A 23091-nucleotide genomic window follows, 5' to 3' on the forward strand; every position below is an offset into this window, starting at 1 on the left:
AGTGCAAAACACCTCAATTCTATTTGTACAATTTAAATATGGGAATAAAGGGCCATGATATTTAAATTCTAAAACATTGACTAGTTAGATGAGAGTTTTTCTGGGCAAATCTCACTTTTTAGATTACCTTTGAAACCCTGCTCGATCATCACGGGCGGGTCACATATTTGATGTTGCAATTGATTATTGTCAACTCTTACTTTACACTCGGCATACAAACTCATCAATCCTGAGAAGTTTTCTTTGCTGACATTATTGTTTGCCCTCATATATATTAACTCTTGAGCTCACCCAATGAATATTCATTTCATGCGAATCAAGTTAAAAAACATCTATGATTTTTTTTTTACTTTGCTGCATCAGGCAGGCAAAGTAAATCTTAATTGGTATAAAGATAAACATTGTGCATATAATTTTGAAAGCATGGGAACAAGAACCAAAGACCTTGATCAGCAGCAAATAATATCACCAAGTGATAATTAATAGTTTGTTGTTGTTATTATTATTATTTATCATATTTATTTATATTTATTGTTGTTATTTATTATTTATTACCACTGTGCAAGGAATTTCAATCTCTATTTATAGATGCGCACACTCCAATGATAAGAATGGCTTCTATGTTTTGCTCACTTGTAACTTTTTGGAAAGAAAAGCTCGGCAATACCAGATGTTACCTTTGTTCTCATCTCATCCACTCACTTGCCAGCCTTAGAGAGTGCACACACATTAAGATTGTCAGATATGATTTCAGTGATCCACAGGCTGGAAAGGACCTCTGTGACAGAAGAATTGCCACAGTGCAGAGCCATGTGCGTTGTAACATAAATGAAGGCCACGACATTAAAACTACTAGTGATATCCAATGGCGGGTTGAAGGTTGTCAGGCATCAATAATATTGTTAAGACTCAAGAATCAGGCCAGACCATGAAGCAAACAATGTCTGGGATCCTGTCTCTAAAATCTTTTAGCTTCAAGTCTGGAGGTTTGAAAGTGTAGAAGGCTTATGATGTGGGCCCTGGTAAACGTTTCACACCTGCGCATGAGGAATGGATTTGGAAGACCTCAAGAGCCTACAGACTTATGCATAGAGCAGCCCTTAAATGTACTGCAAGAGAAACTGCTGCTTTTACAGCCAAGAGTTTGACAAGCGTCAGCTCCAACAGCCTCAGTCTAGGCATAGTTAATAGAAGGAGATTATTATGAAACTCAACAAAGTTCTTTGTTGTATGTTTTTGTTCTCTTTTTTGGCCTTGACCGTGCACAAAACACAATTGTTGTATACTACTGACTGAGTAACTGACCAATAGAAATGTTTTGGTTATGTAACTGTTCATGCATAGTGTATGGCACAAAAAAAGATTTAGCACGGTTGTGGACCTTCCAACACAAATCTTGGCATCTTTGTTTGCTCCTTTGATGTTTGCCGGGCTTCACAACCATTCCCCTCTATTAACTATGGTCTAGGACCTCGCAATCTATTGAAGGAGATTCCCAAGTTGTCAAAGCTACATGAGTGTATTCCTCCTACCCTGAAGAGGGATTCAGAAAAGCGTACCAATCTTTCGCAGTCTGCAGAGACACATAGATGCGGATAAACACCTAAAGAAGTTAGAGAGGGAAACGGCATAGACAGCATCAAGATAAAATGGGTTGAAATCCCAAACGTCCTTTAGTGATCATGATCCACATGAGAAATCTCAAAGGGATGGCTCTGAAAACATCACGAAGAGGAACCTGCTTTTCTGAGAGAGTGAACACATATCCGAAAAGAACATTCTTGGAAGGTGAGGGGACAGGATGAAAGTGTAGTGAATGAGTGCAGTAAGATGAGACTGTGCAAGACAGTAGTGGCAGGAAAATGTCCAGCAAAGAAGAGTAGCTAGATACAGACCAAATATCCCAGTACTTCAGCATGTTGTCTGTACAGAAGTGGCCGACTAGCTATACACCAGGCTGATCTGAGTCCGTCTCAAGATGAAGCAGAAGAGATCTTGACCAGGCTTGCAGTACGAAGACAGTACTACTTGCCAGCTACTTAACCATCCATCATATAGAATATGTAATACAGTCTTGTGACCAGAAAAAAAAACAAATCAATTATTTTACAGGGCTATGGAGCTACGGATATACACAGAAGGTTACTGAGCAGAAAAGAAAACGATGGCCAAGAGCCACTCAAGCTTCTTGAGTGCCTAGAAAAATTTAAAAAGCTCAACCGGGCCAAACCTTGCTAAGCCTAAGGCACTGGTGCAGTTCATGTTGTCATGTGTGCTCGCTTGGACCCTAGGTTTTAGATAATTTCAGCTACTAGGTCTTCTCAAGGCTCAATTTTTCCTCAGAATTGCAATTTTTTTCACACATCTTCTTACTCACAGACATGCAATTATCTACAATGTTTTGTGCCAACATCTTTCAGGTATAACCTTTATCTGCGGTTAATTCAGTATAGGAACTTTCAGAAGAAAAATGCATTTTCATAAAAGCTAGCTAAAGCTCAATCTTACAGTTCAAGTATTATATACAACTGTACATGTTTGCCAAGATTTACTTGCATGCCTGATGCAGCAAAATGAAAATTTCAAGGGTTTTTTGAACTTGGAATAAGAGCAAACAATAATTTCAGCAAGGAATACTTCTCAGGATTGATGAGAGTTGACATTAATCAATTGCAAGATCAAGTATTTGACCTGTGATGATTGAGCAGGGTTTCAAGAGTAGTCTAAAAAGCAAGATATGCCGAGAAAAACTCTCATTTAACTAGTCAGTGTTTTAGAATTCGAACATCACGGCCGTTCATTCCCATATTTAGATTGTATGAATAGAATTTAGGTGTTTTGTACTGTTATTTAACCCTTGGGCGTACAAGCTAACCTGTACCCCCACTGTGGTATAAGGGGGAAATGGAAGGAACTCCCTCTGGTTTTTGCTCTGTTAATGCACAGCGTACTAAACTTACATTGATTAGATAGCCCTGAGCTTGTTCTACAAAATGATGCCATATTCAATAGCTGTGATGTCATAATGTTAAATGATGTCATTTGAACCGTCATCTTCGATCCGCCATCTTGGATTTTACTTTTTTCTTAGAAAGTCAAGAAATAATGGAAATTGATACAAAATCAAGCCAGAATGCTTATGAACTGTACAAATTGGTAAATTTCTGGAATTTGATGAAGAAAACTGGAAAAAATACAGAATTATGTCAAAAAAAGTTGATTTTTGGCCAAACCTACGTGAAACTAGTGGTTGCTATGGAAACATAAAAAATGGACACACAATTGACATATCAAAATATCTGCGAAGGAAGAATGAACAGCTAATGAAAGTTTCAGCCCCTTAGAGTAAATCGTCTTCTCAAAATTTTGAAAATACCTTATTGGGGGGATGACATCTATCCCCCACCCCCCCCCCTTGTACGTCCGAGGGTTACGGGATATTGCAAAGAGTTTTGTATTCATTAAGCTTCCACTGCCCTAAATAATATTTAAACACTTTGTTAATGACATTAACATAGAAATAACTTTGATGAACTGATTCTATAATATCTAATATTTTTAGATTCCTCCCTTGTCTCTTTGTTAAAACTAGCCTCTTGTCATGTTGTTTGAACAACTTTTATTACCAAAAAATAACAGATGCCAAAAATTTTATTCTTGATTTCATCAGACCAAGGGTGACTCTAAACTGTGATGAAATTGATTTTGAGTTGGAAAGTTGGACTTAAGCAATATTTGAGTCAGAATTTGAGCTAATTTGCCTGATAGCTAAATGTTGCGTGACATGGGTAGGAAATGACATTCCTTGATTGGCACCTGTCACTTCAAATGACTTGAAATTCCTGGTGTGAACTAAGATAGGTGCAATCTTTATTTTTGTGAAATACCAATAAAATTCAATGTATTCTGTAAGCAGGAGCAATGTTTAAATTTGATGCCTATTTTAGTGACATTTTTGGGATTTTGGGCAAAAAAACAGGGGGGGTGGTCTAACTCCTAAGGGAAAAATCACAAAGCTGGCCCACTTTGTCTTTTAGAGTTGTTGGGTAGTACCTTCAATCTGGCAAAGTTTTATCCAAAGAGGAGAGATGGCATGTATCACCCCTGCCTGGCCCTCTGGTAAACTCGGTCTTAAGTCCTGGTGGGACAGATTCCCATATTTTTATCGCGGAGAATTTAAATGTAGATATACCATAATTAGTGCGTTCTGACAGCTTAAAGATGTTTTGATTTGCAGCATACCTGGTATTATATGAGTGAATATCTGATGCAGTATGAGAATATTCAGTAGTACAGCTGGGGTGTTACTTTTATCATTCTTAAGTTTATATGGAAAAAGTGATACTTTCAGTTGGTAAATATTTTCAAATTTCAAGATTCCAAGAAGATTATAGGGGTTGACATGTTATCTGCCATGAGCAAAGAACATGCTTTGTATGCATTTATTCTGCTTAGTGCAGATTTTATTTAATCAAGTTTTGTAAGCAGCATCGCAGCTGGCAAGACCATAGTTTAAGTATGGATAAATAAGGGTATAATGTAACTGTCTGAGCATATGAAAATCAAGATAGTGTCTTAGCTTATTAATTATAGCTACATTCTTTGCTAATTTATTATTACTATTTTTTAATATTTATTGGGGTTGAATATCAATTGGGATATCGTCCTGTTTTCTGCTCCAGTTGCTGATGCTATTTTCTTTTCTTTCTTTTTTATTATACATGCAACATATTCAATAAATTCAAATCAACAAATTTTTAGAAACGGATTTCACTAAAAAAGTTAACGTTAAAAAGCAACGTTTCGACCGCTTGACAGTCATTTTCAAGTTGAAAAGTAAAATTTTTGCATGCGCCCAAATATATACGATTGATTATAAGAATGCTAATGAGACACTGACTAAAACTCTAAAATGTTCACATAGAAACAATACAAGAAAATTGTGGCATGAGTAATAAAAACGTTAAGGCGATAGAAACGATTAAAAAATATATAAAAAATAATTAAGTAAATAGCTTTGTGCGGATCGAGTCACTCTGTTTGTTCAATTTTGGTTGAAGTTTACTAATAATAAAGATTGTTACTACTACTACTACTAAAAGCATTTCAAAAATCAAACAGTTGAATTTACTCTGGCATTTTTTCAAAATCCTGAAATTGCTTCCAATGGTCTCTGGATCCTTTCCATGCTCATCCTTTACATGGTTGCCAATTGTTGATCGCTTATGTTCCTCCACACGTTGATGTAGGTGTCGACTCGTGAAGCCGACATAGTCTGTATCGCACAGACCACACTTGTAATAATAAACGTTTTGTTGATTCACAATTGGAGGTTTATGTTCCTTTGGGTTGAATTGTCCTTTGATCTTCTGACTTGTGAAAACAGGCCGGACAACGGCATCAATCTTTCATCTGAGATCACCGAGTTGGTGTCTTACCGCATTCACCGATGTCTGGTCTTTGAACGGTAAGACAATTCTGATGGGAGCATCTTGTTCATCGGATACTTGTTGTTTAGAGCGCGCATTCTCAGTAACTCTCATTTCAATAAAATGTTTGATGGTGTTCTCTACGAGGGTTTTGGGATAATGCAGGCGAGCAAAAACCATTTTAAGACATTCACATTCTTGATGGAAGAACTGCCAATTCGAGGAGAGTTTGAACGAACAGTTTAACATTGTCTTCTGTAGAGAATGTTTATATCTTATGTCAACATGGTTTTGGTAATGCAGTAAAAGCCCAGTATCGGTCGGTTTCACATAGACCTTCATATCTAGTCGGGGACCATTTCTGATAATCACCATTCCAAGAAAGGGAAGCTTGCCGTTTTCTTCGAGTTCCATTGTGAAGCTGAGTGAGGGGTGGATTTCATTCATTCACTAATTGTTTTATATATATATTTTAATCGTTTCTATCGCCTTAACATTTTTATTACTCATGCCACAATTTTCTTGTATTGTTTCTATGTAAATATTTTAGAGTTTTAGTCAGTGTCTCATTAGCATTCTTATAATCGATTGTATATATTTGGGTGCATGCAAAAATTTTACTTTTCAACTTGAAAATGAACGTCGAGAGGTTGAAACGTCATTGCTTTTTAATGTTAACTTTTTTAGTGAAATTCAATAAAGTAAAGTAAAGTAAAGTACATGTTGAATGTGGGGTTCCCACCGTAGATGCTCATCAAGGTATATACCTAGATACTTAATATAGCTTTTGCATTCAATATTGAGGATATTTAAATGTGTTTTTTTCTTTTTTTTTTTGATGATGTTATTAGCGTGTAATTAGTATTCTTAAAATTTACAGATAACTTATTCAATAGTAATCTCTTCTCTTCATTGTAAATTCAACCTCCTTTGGATTACTACTGGTAAAGAAAATATTAGTATCATCTGCAAATATTCTAAAAGAAAGCTTCTCAGAGGAGTTTGGTAAATCATTAATATAAAGCAAGAATAACAATGGCCCGAGGGTTGAACCGTGGGGAACTCCACATGTGATAGTTTCCATACTGAATTCAATTTCATCAATCTTTACATATTGAGTGCGATTGCATAAGTAGCTTTTAAGCCATTTAAATGGAGTTCTGCAGATTCCATAAGTGTATCATTTAGAGAGCAGAATATTGTGGTTAACTGTATCAAATTCCTTTGAAAAATCGAGAAAAGTGGACATGCCTGGAGACCAGTGCCTGTCTCCTAAAATGATCTGGCTGAGAGCCCTTCATGGAAGCTGGCTTCAACTCTCACACTGATTTGTCTAGCTGGGTTGAATGAAGTATGCCTTTATGCTTTCACTTGTTATGCTGGCTTTCAGCTTCTCAAATGCTTCAGTCTCTGCTGCTCCCCATTTGAACTTTGCATCTTTATGGCTCAGCTTTCACAAGGGTGCAGTTAGTGATGTGTATCTTGGGATGAACTTTGATAGGTATCCGGTCATGCCAAGGAAACTTCTCACAGCTTCTTTCGAGTTTGGTGGGCTGCTTTCTTTTACAGCTCTGATTTTCTCTGGGTTTGGCTTTAATCTGTCCCCTGTGGACTTGTGTCCATAAAACTGTATCTCCCCGACTCCAAACTGGCACTTGTCAGGGTTGAATGTGATTCAAAAGTACACTGCTCTCTGCAGTACTGCTTCCAATCTCTTGTTGTGTTCCTCCATGTTTCTTCCTCCGAGCAGGATATCATCCCATTGGTTGAGGCACCTTGGTATGTCTCCAAATATTCAGTACATAACTTCATCATAGAGATGTTGTGATGGTTTTGCTCCAAAGATCAGATGTTTTGGTGGCATGTTCCCCCGTGGGGTGCTGAAAGTGGCAATTTTCCTGGACTCCAGATCGAGGAAGAGTTGGCGGTACCCCTGCCACATGTCGAGTTTGGAGAAGACAGTACATTCATGAAATTTGTACAAAAAGTGTTCAACAATCAGTCCCTGGGTGATCCTATTTCTTTCCATAAATTGGTTTGTTACCCTGAGGTCCACGCTGACCCTGATCATCTGCCATTCAAGTTTCTCCTTGTCTACAGCATTGAACGTTGCCTTTGGTTGAACAACCAAGGGTGAACACCATGTGACTGCCTCACCTTCAGGCACCTCTTCGAATATCTCCTCTTCTACACACTGCCCCAGCCATTTCTTCAGTGCTTTTTGCAAGTAGTAAGGCACTGATCTCGGTCTTGGAGCTATGGGCACTGCTTCTGGTCTCATGCTGAACTTTGTATAGAACTCTTTTCCATTCTCGATGTCTCTGATCTTCCCAATGCGTCACTGTATTGATCGGTGATTTCCTTGATTTCAGGTGTGAGATCCTTATCTTGCTTGACACTTTCAATGGCTGGAGGTTTTTCCTGGAATCTCAGGTCATTTGTCTCAGTGAAAGAGCCATCTTCTCTTATCTGTATCATACCTAGCTTTTGAAGGGTGCTTTTGTTGATGAGGGATGGGGAATTGATTCTTCCTCTAGTCACAACAAATCCTGCAACCGCTTTACAGGTCTGGTTCCTTACAGTAGCTGTAAACTCTCCTTTCACAGGTAGTTCACTCTGCAAGGTGCTTAGCTTTACTCTGCTTGGTTGTAGTGTAAGTTTCACACTGGACTGATTTGTCAGTGCTTTAAATTGGTGTTCATCCATGACATCTACTCCTGCTCCATTGTTGGGCTCAGCTCTTACATCAACATCTTCTTTCTTCACTGATACAGTTCTGTCTTCACCATCTGTTTTGATTTTCTTCACTTGCTGTTCAGGAAAGCGTGACATTGCGTTACATGTACCTTATTTAGAAATGAGTGCCAGGGATCAAATGTCAAGTACTTTTGCGTAGTTCCACGTGGTTTCTTGATAGTGCAAGTTTGGGTATTCGCCATGGAGGTTTTTCCTGGTCAAAATAAAGTCAAACATTAAGTTTAACAGCAGATTTATTGCGTCGTTCTCAACACTTGCTTCAGGTGTCTCACAGCTTGGCAAAAGAACTCATCAGAACTTGCTTAGTTGTCAGCATCTTCTTCTTCAGTGGTTCTCTTTACACTGCGTTTACGTCTTGGATTCTCTGGTGGCTTGTGAACGCATTTTTGCTTGTTGCCTTTCTTGCTGTTGTGCGGGCCTTTGGACTTGCACAGAACTAGAGTGATTGAACTTTTGACATTTCATACATTTTTTTCCATACGCTGGACAGTTCTCGCCTTCCTCGTGTGTGCTGTTTGTCCGTGGCAGCATCTGCAAGGTTGCTTTCACTGATCACTTTGTTTGTTCTTGGGTGGACACCTCTACGCAAACTGTCATCCAAGCTTCTTTACATCTTGACAAATTTTCATGTCGCTTATTTGAAGTCATGTATCTTCGAATTTGAGCAGCTTTGGTTAAAAACTGTGTCAAATCCTATTTCTTGTTGATGGCTTTTTGGATGAGCGATCGATTCTGTGTTGTTTGGATGAGGTGTTCCAAGATTCGTTCATCACAGTTGGCTTCGAATTCGCAGTTGTTGGCTTTCTCTCTTAAATGTGCAGCATATGCATTCGTTCTTTCGTCACTATGGAACGAGCGTGAAAATGTATGCGTGTGGAACGAGTGTGTGAATGTATGCATGTGGAATGTGTGTGTAATAATGCTTATCAGTTTCATAACTTGGGTGTGTAACATTTCATCGGTTAGTTGAATAAATGAACTTCTCGAGTGAAGGTTGTCGTTTTGAAAACTACATGGTGTCAGAAGTAAAGAAAATCCGCATCACCTGGTCTCTCTGACAATCTAACATTCAGTAATGGCAGATGGTCTCTGAAAGCCTGAACCATTGAGCTTCGAGGGTAATGTCGCGCTAAACTGGAAGCATTTCGCCCAAGAGGTAGAAATATTCATCACCGCTGCTCACGGAGAAAAGGACGACAGAACCAAAGCGTACATCTTCTTGAGTCTGGCAGGAAGAGAAGTGATTGAAAAGGAGAAATCTTTTGTCTACGCTCCCGCTGTGTTGAACAAAGATGGAACCGTTCGAGTTGAAGCAGAATCTCGCGAGAGTATCGAAGTGTTGAAAAGAAAGTTTGCTGAAATCTGGGACCCTCATGGAAATGTCATTATGGAAAGGCACAAATTCAGCACCCAAATCCAGAAAGAAGGTGAATCGTTTCAGTCATTTGTAGCTGATCTCAGAATCCTAGCAAATACATGTGAGAACGGCATTTTGAAGGATGAGCTTATTCGGGATAAAATTGTATGTGGTGTCAGCTCTCGGCACGTGCGAAAGCAACTCTTAAGAGCCGCCTTCTATAAATTTCAACTATCATCATTTGGACAAGAAAAAATGAAATTCCTCAAACTTTCCCAGATTAAAGGTCTAGATAAGTGATTCACAAAAATATATTTTTCAGTTCAATTCGATTCATAGCCCTTATTATTATTTTGGGCAGGCAGTACTCTATACTAATTTAATGTTTATTGTAATTATTTTATAAACTGTGAGTACAAATAAATGGTTGTTGTTGTCGTCATATTTTAGCGCTGGGGCGACCATCTTGGTTTTGCCCCTCTGAGAGGGCCTTCAGCGGCCATTTTAGGGCACATTTTTAACAATTTGCCATGCAAAGAAAACGATATAAATCCGGATAAAAATCTATTATTCAAATCTAGCAAATCTTCCTTGTTACATTGTGAGGTCGTTTTGGGAATTTGATCAACATCTGATTTTTTTACAGAATTTTAAATTTCTTCCCTTTCGATTTACTCATGAAGCGCCATAAAAATGGCGAAATTTAAAGGAAAATATCGCCAAAAGTACATCACTTCAGATGTCAAAACTACACTCCACTTAAAGAGCAATGTCTCACCTGTAAAAATATGCAATAAAATTTTGGGGCAGTTAATCAGAAAACATCAGAAAAGCAGATGTCTCCGAAGCCCTCGTCATAACATCTAGCAATGTGACTTGTCTTTCACCTCATAACCGCCGTTTAGAAGAAGTTTAACAATTTGCTGAGGTCCTAACTGACCTAAAAGTCTGTCAGCAGCCTTTAAAATCCTCCTCTTAATCGAGATTTCTCATCAAGAACTTGTTTAAGTTCAGTTCTGTTTCGATCTATTGAGCACCCGCCATTATTCCACAGATTGCGTTACAGATAACAAGCGTACATTCCAACGGAGGTAGGGGTAGGGTGGGTAAGAAATGAAAATGTAACCTGCTTTAAGCCATTTTACGCATTTCAGTGGCTAAGATAGGAGTTGGCTTTCCCAGAATAATTTGAATATGAGCTACTACTTGGAAATTTGAGTCATTTTGTAGGTTATTTTTGTGGAGTTGGGGGGGGGGCGTGCATTGTATTAAAAAAAGACAAGGAACCGTCAAGAGATCATGATCTGTATATAATCTCTCAATCAGGTTTATCGGTTCATCAATGAGGCCTTATTAGCGGTTTTCAGGATACTGGATATTTGGGTAAAAAATTAAAAAGGTACACAAAATTTAGGGGAAAAATTAATGGGTTAGAGGATGTTTAGATCAGATAAAACGGGACTTTATGAGTAGGAAATCATTAAGCTGGATTTAACAAGATACGGGATATTTAGGCCAAAAATTAATAAGGTATGGGATAAACAGACCGCCCTCCCTTTATGGAGCCTCATCAATGCTTCGCTGTTAAGGGTAAATTAAAAGTATGCCAACTGCAAAAAGCATTCATTCTGGACTGTTAGTTTTTATATTACGATGGAAAATGAAAGTTTGGTATCTGATTTTAGGGGTTTGAAGTTAGGTGATGCACCCCCATGTTAAGCATTTCTAAGCCCACAATTGGTACCCTGAATAGATAGATAAAGACAGCGTTATAGAAATAAACAGAGAGAAAAATATGTCCTGGATGCTGTACCGTTTAACACAATTTTCTTTCATGACACCCTTTCTGCCTTTGCAAAGAGATCGAGGCACAACATGCCACACCATATATGTAAACAACTATACTTAGCTCATTGACAGCCATCAGTTTTTGATGAGATTTTGAGTTCAGTACTACAAATAAAATATGGATCGAATTCCAATAAAAGCCTCTAACCTGTTTTTTTGTTCAGCATTATACTTGTGTCTCCTGCTGCCTGAAATGCCATCAAATGTTGCAAAAGGCAACAGACTGACAAATTAGTGTGCAAGAAGTCATGGTAAGCGGCACTTTATTGAAACTCCTTGTATTTTCTTAGCCGTTCCACTTTTGTATGACATACGGAAATCCTCAGAAAATTAATAAAGGCAGTTAAGGACGGTGCCTTCTTTTTTGTGCGCACACGGTCTGTGCATCATGTAGCCCATGGTTTAAACACCAGGCGCAAGCTTGGGTTAGAACTGACATAATCAGCTATGCTACCAAGCACAGGACTTAAAAAAAGTTTTCTTCGAGATTCAAGGCTAACTATCTCGGAAAAATTAATGGCTACCCCCAGTTTTCTTTGTTGATTCCAACAACTCTTGCTAATATCTATTTTTTCACGTTCTTAATCTGGCAAATATACGTTTGTATTTAGTAGGCACCGTTGTTAATCTGTCTGAGACACCCCACAGCCACTGATCTCGTTCAGTTCTGTGATGGAGCACAGCTGCATGTCAGCACAAGACTACTTATCAACTCTGTGTAGGGCGCTTTACGCGATCTTGGGACGTTGCAAACATCTAGATCAAAATAATCGCACATCAAGCGAAGCATGTTGACGCTTAGCTTTTTAACGCCATTAGATGCGTATAAGGCACACAAGTTGAACGAGTCATAAAAATCGGATGAGTTAGCTGACACTTTTCAAGAATATCTGAAGTTTACATGAACCATACTGTAAATGGTTCTCCAGAGAACCGTACTTTTGGAAGCACTTCACACATCCATCAACTGGGCAAGTGAATAGTTTTTGGTGTCTGCTCTTCAGTACTGGTGTCATTTTCCTGGTCTTGTAAAGGCATCGTGCTGGTCTTGAGCTCCGGAGCTGACCTGGTACTAGCAGAGATGTCTACAAAGTCTCCATCAGAGAAGTTACCATTGAATTGATTTTGTAGAGTACTTGGAGCTAACAAAAGATAATATACAGGGAATTTACATGGCCACGCAGAGAAATTTCCCTTGGAATGTTGAAAAATATTTTTCAACACGAGAGAAATTTATTTTTAAGCAAACATGTAACTTCCTTGTATTCTCACGAACAAATACATACTAATAATGACGGTTTGACGATTTTCCGGAGATGTTTGACCACTTTCCGAAGATTATTCAAAAGTTGGTCAAAGGCCACACTGTTTCCGAACATTTTCCGAAAACAGTTTTAACCCTGACATCAAAATGATTTTTACAATAACTGTCCAATTTCTCCCGTGGTGATTGGCTCATTTTTATCATCCATAAGAGTAAGGACGGATAAAATTGATAATGAGATTTTATGGAGATTTTAAAGTAGCCAATCAAAAAGGGAGAAAAGCTATTGATAATGTTCATGTCATTTTGATTAAAATTCACTTATCTTTGCTTTGTTTACGGCAAGGTTACGGTGTCTTTCCCGTCATTTATTCCCAGCTTTTGACCATTTTGGGGTCTTGTTATTGTAAAAAACAAATTTATTGGCGTCAGTTTTTTGTGCTCTTATTAATGATAAATTTCGTCATAACACTGTCAAAGCTTACTGCAAAACCACTCTCCTACGGCTAGTGGTTCCACAGCCACTTTGACAATGTTATGATGCAAATTATTTTCAATAAGAGGAGAGACGCATAAAAAACTGACGTCAATTTGTTAAATAACACACGAGTGAATAAAATTTATATCGTCACAAGCGGGATGGCGTTTTCCTCAAATTGCTATTACTCGGCATACCACTAAATTTTATATAACAAATATTGCTATAATTATGGATGAATAAACGATGTATTCACGCTGTATATATGATGATAAATTTTTGTATATTAAGGGAATGTCTGACGTGGGAGCCGACTGAGGGTCGAAGGAAAGCCAAATAAAGAAAATAAGCTGTGACAATGTCCAACAACTTGACCTGTTGGTTAATTAAATGGTTTAACCATAACTTGAAGCTGTGTCTGGAGGATGGTCTTCCCTTTGCCAATGTCATATGCTTTCCAGACAGTGACACCAGTATCCTGGTATGACAGGTTGTTGATACTGCCAATGCCCTTCCATTTCACAGGCTGTGCCGGGGCTAGGAATTCACAATTCACCACCGCAACTCGCACACCACACACTCCATTGTTAAATAAGATGGCGTCTCTAAGGTCATCAGCCGTGAGAACATCGTGTCCTTCGTTAATGAAATGACGAACATGCGCTTTAATAGTGGCAGCTTTGCGGTCACAGGAACCTTTACCACCCTATGGGTCGCTGAAATCAACTCTTACATTTATGCTGGTCGTCTTCTGCATTAAGGGGCAAGCTGCTAGCATTGCTGCACTTTTATAACAACCTGCGTTATTTCGTCGAAAATATGCTGTTGTTATTTCAGGGTGTTCATTTTTCAGATCACGAAGAATATGCTCCATAATAGCCTCAACGATGTTGCTGTTCTGAGAGCAGTTCTTCGCAATGTGAACAAAAGCTTGATGTTGTATCTTTCCGCCCATCTCTGTTCTGACTATGACACTAATGTGCCAAGATATGCCTCTTTTCCCAAACCAATCTGCTTGGGTCTCTCGGTGCTTTAGCGGTAATAATTTCATAGCCCAGTCTTGGGTTATCAGAACTTCACTGAAATTTATTTCTTGCAGCACATCGATCCGACATTTATCCTGCTGTGGGACCCGAAGCTGGTGAGCTTTCCAAGTGTGAATGGCTTGTACAGCCTGCTTAAGCCTCGATGCTTGAGAGAACAGAATCAAGCCCTTCACAACAGGAACAGGATTGGTCATGAGCATGATTGCAGGTGCCCTGAAAATGGTCTTCCTTAGGGTCGCTTAGTGCATGTACCGCACAGTGATCAGCGACGCGGGATTCTTGTGTGATATGAACCTGTTAGAAAAGAGAAGTAATTTCTAAGGCAAAAACAAGAAAATACACAACAATTATTGTTATATTTTGGGACTTAAACAACTAAAGATACCGTGTACTCTGTCTTAATTACTGTTTTCCTGCCTTTAGTGCTTCTTGACAGTAAGAAAACCATTCCCCGTCACACACACACTAGTCTTTGAGTTTGGCAGCTAGAGCAGATAAGTCATCAAAAGCTTTAGCTCCATCAGCAGCGATATAGTCCAAGCCCTGAAGAGACTTACGAACAGTTGCAGCGCACATGGTTAACAGGCATGAAATAGTGGCCGGACTGAGTGGTTTCATGTCACCCTCCTTACAAAACTGGGTGTACTGTTCAATGATTCTTTGCAGGATCATTGCTCCAATTACATTCAGGTTTTCTAAACCCTGGCCGTTTTCCAAATGAAAGCATCGCTGGCCAAACGGGAGGTCTTGTACTACATGGGAACTCGTTATGAAAGGCAAGAAATGATCAAGTTGGTCTTCATTGACCCTCATTCTAGGACTTTTCTTAAGTGGTACAGCAGCGCCACACCCATATTTCAACATATGCAGCCAAGCTTCCTTGATTCTCTAATCTGTTAGACCCGGTATGAATTTCTGAATATCATGATAAGGAACCAAGTCTGCCATAATTGCCAGGACCTGCCTGCGGGTGTCCCGACTTGTAGCATGTTGGTATGTCTAGATACTTTCTATCAATGTTATCGTCAATTCCAAGGGCTGTTTCAACACCACGGGACGATTGTACAGCTGTCCACAAATGTCCAGCATCTCCAGGTGTTATTACCTCTAATGCAGCTACAATTGCAGTTGTTGCTCTAGTGACATAAACATTCTTTCTTTGGTGACTCCGCTTTTCCCAGTGTTTTTTTGGCTGACCAGGTACTCTCTCTTCTTTTCCACAAACAGTTAAAAACTGGTTAAGTTTTTCTCTACGTAGACCTTGGAGATCGCTAGAGCAGCCACCATGTGACTCACTACTACTGCTGCCCAGGTCTGGAAACTCTACAACACTTTTGTCGTCTTTGACAGCCAATTTCTCAAACGCCTCCAACAAATCAGTGCATTTATTTTCTCCTTCCTGCGTAAAAGGCCAAACCAACAAAAAAAAATTATTCTGAGGGTTTATACTAGAATAATCGTACCTGCTCACATGACCATGACCAGTCAACGGGTCTGCCTCCTGCCAGTTGGGATTTTTTAACCATGTTATGTTCGTTTGCATTATTCGTTTCATCATTTATTTTCATTGGCCCCAAAAAGCCCCACTGGGGGAGTGGTCAATTATGATATTTATTTATTTATTTTTTACAATATCATAAAAAACAAGGAAAACTATAACCAATCCGCAAACCTCACTACAGTCTGCACTTATTTTTGGCAAAAAGCTGTGCTGGGATGAAACATCAATTGCGATCTCTGTGCTAGCCGATGAATCACTGACAAGTGATGGGAGTGCCAGTTCTTCCTTCTGGTGTGCTGTAGCACTGAAGTCCAGGTTAGAACGGGAAGGACTTGTCAGCGCTGGAAGTACCGCAAGCTCTGTTTTCAGCTTTCCGCGACATTGTTTGCAAATAGCTGAAATTCAATGACCATTTCTTTTAAAACATATTCAATTTTAAGATGTCAGAACCGAGTTGCCCCAGTAATTAACTGGCGACTATTGAAACAAATTGATTAGCAGATTAGAAACTACTTTTTATTTTTGAGTAATCCTTCTTCTTTGCTGTATATAGAAAAATGTGGAACTGTCATGAATTAAGGTAAATGCTTGGGTGTCTTGTTATTCATTCTCTTCGAGCACTGAAATTCTCTATCCCCTTGGCGCTTAAGAGTAAACCGGGAACATTAATTGATGTGTTTATACATCCCTCTGTTTGCACCATTGTCTGTCTGTGGGAGGCTGTAACGCAAGGTTACTGGACGTGTTGTCGTGTATGCCGACATATCTAGAAGACAAGAGGAAGGAAAGGCATTTCAAAAGCTTTTTTCGGCTGCCAAGAGTGATTGTACTACTGTAAGGCTTACAAAAGATCAAAACCTACTTAGGCATGCCAACATGTAGCAACCGATTGGTTAGCTGGTAAAGTCCTTTGGACTGAAGAAATGTCAACCTGCGATCGCCTTTTAATTTCTTGGACTTGTGTGGAGCCTAGTCTATGGGAGTTGAGCACTTTTTTTGTTGCAATGCCAGTGGATTCCAAAAAATCTCTATGTCGTAAACATATGCTTATTTTTAGAGCGTCTTCAGTTGCAGCAAATATCCCTAAAAGATGATATGAGTCTTGTTAGTGAACATAACATTATTGCTTACAGATGCTTAACCTAAAGTGGGCTTCCATTGTGCTAATAAAGATGATGCATTTCAAAATGATTCCCTTGTGTTCATTTCAAGAATGAAGTTTCAAAGTAATGCATTCCGCACTTCCTGTTTTCAGTAATAAAACAAACTCTTCGTTAATTCCATTTGTTTCCAAATTTGTTGTTCTAGTTTCCAACTGTACGAAACATGTTCAAGTTGGCGACATAAAAGTACACTTTCTGTGGTTGCCTAGAACGTGATCATGGTTTGCCTCCGATCAAATTTCATGCTCTTATGCGGAAGACGTTTAGAATGCGAATTATGTTTTTCAAAAGTAAAACTTAAAATTATACTTTTTAATGGCACAATTTGACCCTTGTAATTATGCTGTGTTATAGGCATTCCACTGTGTTTTGCAATTGTATCATTGGTAGCTCTTTTATATTAGCTGGCTCAATCCGTGAGAAATTCTGATCCGAAATGGCGTGAAAAACCATTTCATGAATTTCATTATTTTATACATTCTTTTTGAGGTAAAATTGGTAATTTAGTGTTTCTTACAGCTATACAGATAAAATAACCATCAAAATATTCATACTATACCTGCCCTTGCTAGCAGCAGTTGCGACTCAGTTTTTAAAGATCCATCCCGAACGTTCAGCAATTTTAGATGGACTTTCACTTCTTTTTGGCAGTTACCCAACGGCACACACTGCACATTTGTAGGGTTTTGAGAACTCAATCCGCATGGACCTCCAACATACGAAGAGTAACCACAAGTGGCCATGACCTCGATCGTTGGCTAGGCTACTAAGCTACTCAATTTAGGCATGCCACGAAAACTGTTTATAGTTCAAATTGAAAACAATATACTTTATTGACACAATTTATTTCACTGGTTCTGATTTACGACCCAGGCGGTTCAAAAATTAAACACGACTGAATTAAAGTAAGTCACGTTTACGAAAAAATAATAGGTCACTACGGCCGGCTTCCCTTTTTTGTCACGCTATTTACAGTAATCGCTTAGTGTGGTGAACAAACTTGAAACGAACTGCTGTAGAAATTCTAGTCGAGTTTATGTTGTGCCTCTTCAACCTTAAAATGAAAATGTTAGACACCCATCGATCAGGTGATACGTTGCACTGTGCCCACCACATGGCACTAGCACAGGTTAAATCTAACCTCATTCCCGTGACCCGGGGGCACGTTGGGAGGAAAAGGCCATGGGAACGAGGTTGCTTTTAACTTACACAAAGCTCTCAAATTTCCACCCTCTATTCTATCCCTCTCGACGCATAAGGTTACTTAATTGATTTCAAGAGGTGAAAGAACCGCTTTTGAAGCTACCAAGCATATCCACAAGGCCCTTTACATCTTCATCTCCTTCCCACCCCTTCCCCTACCCATTGGGATATAAGCGTACTGTATGTAACGCAACTTCATTGTGCATTGAACTTAAACAAGTTAGTTCATGTGAATCTTTGGTTAACAGGAGGATTTGAAAGGCTGCTAAAAGGATTTTGAGTCAGCAAGGATTTTAGCAAAATGTTAACTTCTTGAAAACGGCGATTATGAGGCGAAAGACACGTTATATTGATAAATGTTCTGACGCAGACTACAGAGAGAAATTTCGTGTATCCTGTTAATTTTTTACCCAAATATCTAGTATGCTACAGATCATGATCTCTTGACGGTTCCTTGTCTTTTTTTAATACAATGCACGCCCCCCCCACTCCACAAAAAAATAACCTACAAAATGACTCAAATTTCCAAGTAGTAGCTCATATTCAAATTATTCTGGGAAAGCCAACTGCCATCTTAGCCACTGAAATGCGTAAAATGGCTTAAAGCAGGTTACATTTTCATTTCTTACCCACCCTACCCCTACCCCTACCCCTGTTGGAATGTGCGCTTGTTATCTGTAACGCAATCTGTGGAACAATGGCGGGTGCTCAACAGATCGAAACAGAACTGAACTTAAACAAGTTCTTGATGAGAAATCTCGATTAAGAGGAGGATTTTAAAGGCTGCTGACAGACTTTTAGGTCAGCTAGGACCTCGGCAAATTGTTAAACTTCTTGTGAACGGCAGTTATGAGGCGAAAGACAAGTAACATTGCTAGATGTTATGATGAGGGCTTCGGAGACATCTGCTTTTCTGATGTCTCAGAGTGATTTCTCCCAATAATCATTGAAAATGCGGCTGGAACCTACTGATAATATAACATGAGGTATCGTGGATCATCCAGGTTAGTGGAATGTATCATAATTTTCTTAGTGCATTGTTATTTTCACATTATTATGCTAATTAGGACGGCAGTGTTTGTTGACAAAAGCGCAGCTTAAACTTCTTCTAACATTTCACAGTTTTAACTGCCCCAAAATTTTATTGCATATTTTTACAGGTGAGACATTGCTCTTTAAGTGGAGTGTAGTTTTGACATCTGAAGTGATGTACTTTTGGCAATATTTTCCTTTAAATTTCGCCATTTTTATGGCGCTTCATGAGTAAATCAAAAGGGAAGAAATTTAAAATTTTGTAAAGAAATCAGATGTTGATCAAATTCCCAAAACGACCTCTCAACGTAACAAGGAAGATTTGCTAGCTTCGAACAATGGGTTTTTATCCGGATTTATATCATTTTCTTTGCATGGCAAATTGTTAAAAATGTGCCCTAAAATGGCCGCTGAAAGCCCTCTCAGAGGGGCAAAACCAAGAATGTCACCCCAGTGCTAAAATACGAATCAAATTGAACTGAAAAATATATTTTTGTGAATCACTTATCTAGACCTTTCATTTGGAAAAGTTTGTGGAATTTCATTTTTCTCGTCCAAATGATGATAGTTGAAACTTATAGAGGGCGGCTCTTAAAAGAACGGGATCTCACACTCGATTGCACTATTGATATTGGCATTGCCAACGAATTATCAGACAGAAACAACACCGAGCTCTCGTCGAACCAAGTCAGCGATCCAAAGGAAGAGGTCCATGGTCTCGACAAAGGAGGTTTATTGAAGAAAGATTCCAAACCTGGTATCGAACATTGTAGGAATTGTGGTGGTAACCATGCAGCGAAGCAGAAATCATGTCCAGCGTTTGGCAAGAAATGTCTTCATTGCGGAAAGCCCAATCATTTCGAAGAAGTTTGCCATTCTAAACGTGATTGCAGGTGTTCAAGCACTCGAGATCATTGATCGCGTCCCAGGTGTTCTGTCCAAACGGTCAATCCACAGTGTCCTATCCGACAAAATGAGGATTTATTTGTTATCGATGTGATTATGTCCAAGCCAGGAAAGAAAAGTGAAATTTACTGCACAATGGAAATCAACGGCGAACCAGTTGAAATTAAAATTGACACTGGCGCTAAATGTAATGTGATCACACTCGATATATTCAAAAGGATCAGCCGCAATGAGAAGATTAATAAGATGAAACCAGTACAGCTGGTTGCCTATGGTGGGGACACGTTAACTACCCAGGGCAGTGTGAAGCCCGAAGTTCATTTACAGTCGATGTCCTGTAACCTGGAATTTCACATCATCGACAAACCAGTAACACCATTGCTTGGTCTCACGGACTCTTTAAGCTTGAATCTCATTCAGCTGCACGGCGTGGTCCATGAGGTTAATAACACTGATGCCTTCTGTGCAGCAATACGTGACGAATACAAAGATTTATTTCAAGGCGATCTTGGCAAAATACCCGTTGTTTACAAAATGAGGCTAGATGCCAATGTAACCCCTGTGATCAGACCATCGTGCAGAATACCCCTTGCAATGGAGGAGAGTGTTAAAAGAGAGCTTGATAGGATGGTCAAGATTAGAGCGATCACACCTGTGTCTGAAGCAACTGAGTGGGTCTCACAAATGGTAGCAGCGAAGAAGAAAGATGGCAGTATTTGCATCTGCATCGACCCGAGGGATCTCAATAAAGCCCTTAAACAGCCCCATCACCCTATTAGGACGTTTGAAGATCTTGCATCACGTATGCCCAATGCCACAGTATTCTCCACCCTTGACGTGAGAAGTGGTTTCTGGCAAATAAAACTTGATCATGAATCTTCACTACTCACAACCTTCAGTACACCATTTGGAAGATTCTGCTTTCTGCACATGCCGTTTGGCATCGCTTCTTCCTCAGAAGTCTTCCAACATGTGAAGGAAGAGGCGTTTGCTGGGTACCCTTGTGCTATCATCGTTGATGACCTGTTAGTACGGGGCGAGGGAACAGCAGACCATGATGTTAACTTGAAGAAGGTGCTAGAAAGAGCGTGAGAAGTCGGCATGAAACTAGCTCCAAAGAAATGCAAGTTTTGCCTCAACCAAGTATCCTATGTTGGCCATCAGTTCACAAATTGCGGTCTCAAGCCTGATGAAGCCAAAGTTGCAGCTATTAAAGAAATGCCAACACCGGATGGGCCAGAGGCACTGCGTCGATTTCTTGGAATTACCAATTATCTCCACAAGTTCATTAGCAACTTCAGTGAGAAGACAGTGCCACTACGCGAATTGCTGCGGAATGACGTACACTGGAGTTGGGAGCCAGCACAGCAACAAGCTTTTGATGCCCTCAAGGCAGCCATCTCCCAACCTCCGGTCCTGAGGTTCTTCAACCCCTCAAAGCCTGTCACGCTGTCTGTCAAAGCCTCAAAGAGTGGTCTTGCTGCTGTGTGCTTACAGGATGGTTATCCTGTGGCCTATGCCTAATGAGCCCTAATGGAGGCCGAAACTCGATATGCACAAATTGAGAAGGGGCTGCTTTCTGCCACATTTGCATGTAGAAAGTTCCATGATTTCATCTATGGTCGGCAAGCTTCTATCGAGACCAATCACAAGCCTCTCACAGCAAATGTAAACAAGCCTCTTCATTCAGCCCCTGCTCGTCTTCAGCATATGCTTTTGCAGCTTAAGAAGTATGATTTGAAGTTTGTCTACAAGAAAGGGATTGAACTTTGTGTCGCAGACATGTTGTCATGCTCCTACATCGACCAGAAATCTGATCCAGACGTGGATGAGCAGGTTGAAATCCTCTCCCTTACATCAATTTCTCCAGCACGTATGACTGAACTTCAGAAACACCCTCTTGCAGATCCTGTAATGCAGAAAGTTACCCATTTCATTTCTAATGGCTGGCCAGCAAAGTCCAAGAGTGTACCCCCAGAGGCACAGCCTTACTTTCCAATCAGAGATGAGCTTATCATGGACCATGGAGTCATCTTGAAAGGCCTGAGAGTTGTGGTTCCACAGACATTGCGTGAGGAGTACTTTAGGCAACTCCACAAGGGGCATCCTGGAATGGATGCTACAAAGAGGAGAGCAAGAGAAACCATGTATTGGCCTTCTTTGATGCTCGATATCGATTCTGACATAGCGTCTTGCCAGCCTTGCAACAGTGCTCAACCCACCAGCAGAAAGAACCGGTTGTCATTCACCCTGTTCCAGGCCTCCTTGGTCCTCTGTGAGCACAGACATATTTAACTGGAGTGGACTGTGGTACCTGATACTCATTGACTCCTACTCCGGTTGGTTTGAGATGAGCACTCTCAGCGACTTATCATCGAGAAGCATGATCACGAAGATGAAACAACATTTTGCTGTTCATGGAATTCCATCCAAGTTGCTAACGGACAATGGTCCACAATTTGCGAGTAGGGAAGTCAAAAGCTTTGCCAGCAAATGGAGCTTTGAGCGTGTTACTAGCAGCCCCTACTTTCCTCAGTCCAACGGTTTTGCGGAGAATGCAGTCAAACAAACCAAGAGCCTGCTTGAGAAGTGTAAGAAGGATGGTTCCGACCCCTTGCTCGGCCTTCTTAACCTCAGGAATGTTCCAAGGGATCAAGTCCTAGGCTCTCCTGCTCAGCGGTTGATGTCGAGGCGTACCAGATGTGTCCTTCCTGTTGCAAGGAAACTCCTTATTCCAAAAGCACTCAACACCAGGCACATCTCTTCACGTTTGAAGCTTAAACGCCAACAGCAAAAGTCACACCACGATCAGCATGCCAAACCTCTCCTACCTCTCCGTTCATAGCAAGTTGTGCGACTTCAGACTGACAGGGTACCAGAAAGTAGGCGTCGTCAAGCAACCCACTCCGCAGCCACAGTCGTACATTGTGGAAGCTGAAGGAAAGGAGTACTGTAGAAACAGAAGACATCTCCTGTCCGTTCCAGAACCGGCTCCTGCTAAACTTACTTGCCCTGCAGTGACCAACTACAATGTACGCTATGTTCCTTCCTCCCATGTGGTGCCACCTAGTTCCCAGTCTCCACCTGAGCAGTCTCTTGTGAACACG

The 23091-nt window shown here is 40.0% G+C and overlaps 2 protein-coding genes and 2 pseudogenes across 7 annotated transcripts in view; 1 reads left to right on the forward strand and 3 right to left on the reverse strand.

Moving 5' to 3' along the window:
• LOC145485001 (katanin p80 WD40 repeat-containing subunit B1-like) overlaps positions 1-23091 on the reverse strand; it is a 332677-nt gene that overhangs the window by 120237 nt on the left and 189349 nt on the right. The window lies entirely within an intron of this gene.
• LOC145485043 (pleckstrin homology domain-containing family A member 2-like) overlaps positions 1-23091 on the forward strand; it is a 124700-nt gene that overhangs the window by 34474 nt on the left and 67135 nt on the right. The gene's annotated exons all lie outside the window — the stretch shown is intronic.
• LOC145485006 (uncharacterized) lies at positions 4982-5876 on the reverse strand (annotated as a pseudogene).
• On the reverse strand, positions 12258-19350 carry LOC145484504 (uncharacterized; annotated as a pseudogene).

Source organism: Orbicella franksi, chromosome 4 (genome assembly GCF_964199315.1).
Source record: "Orbicella franksi chromosome 4, jaOrbFran1.1, whole genome shotgun sequence".
Classification (NCBI taxonomy): Eukaryota; Metazoa; Cnidaria; class Anthozoa; order Scleractinia; family Merulinidae; genus Orbicella; species Orbicella franksi.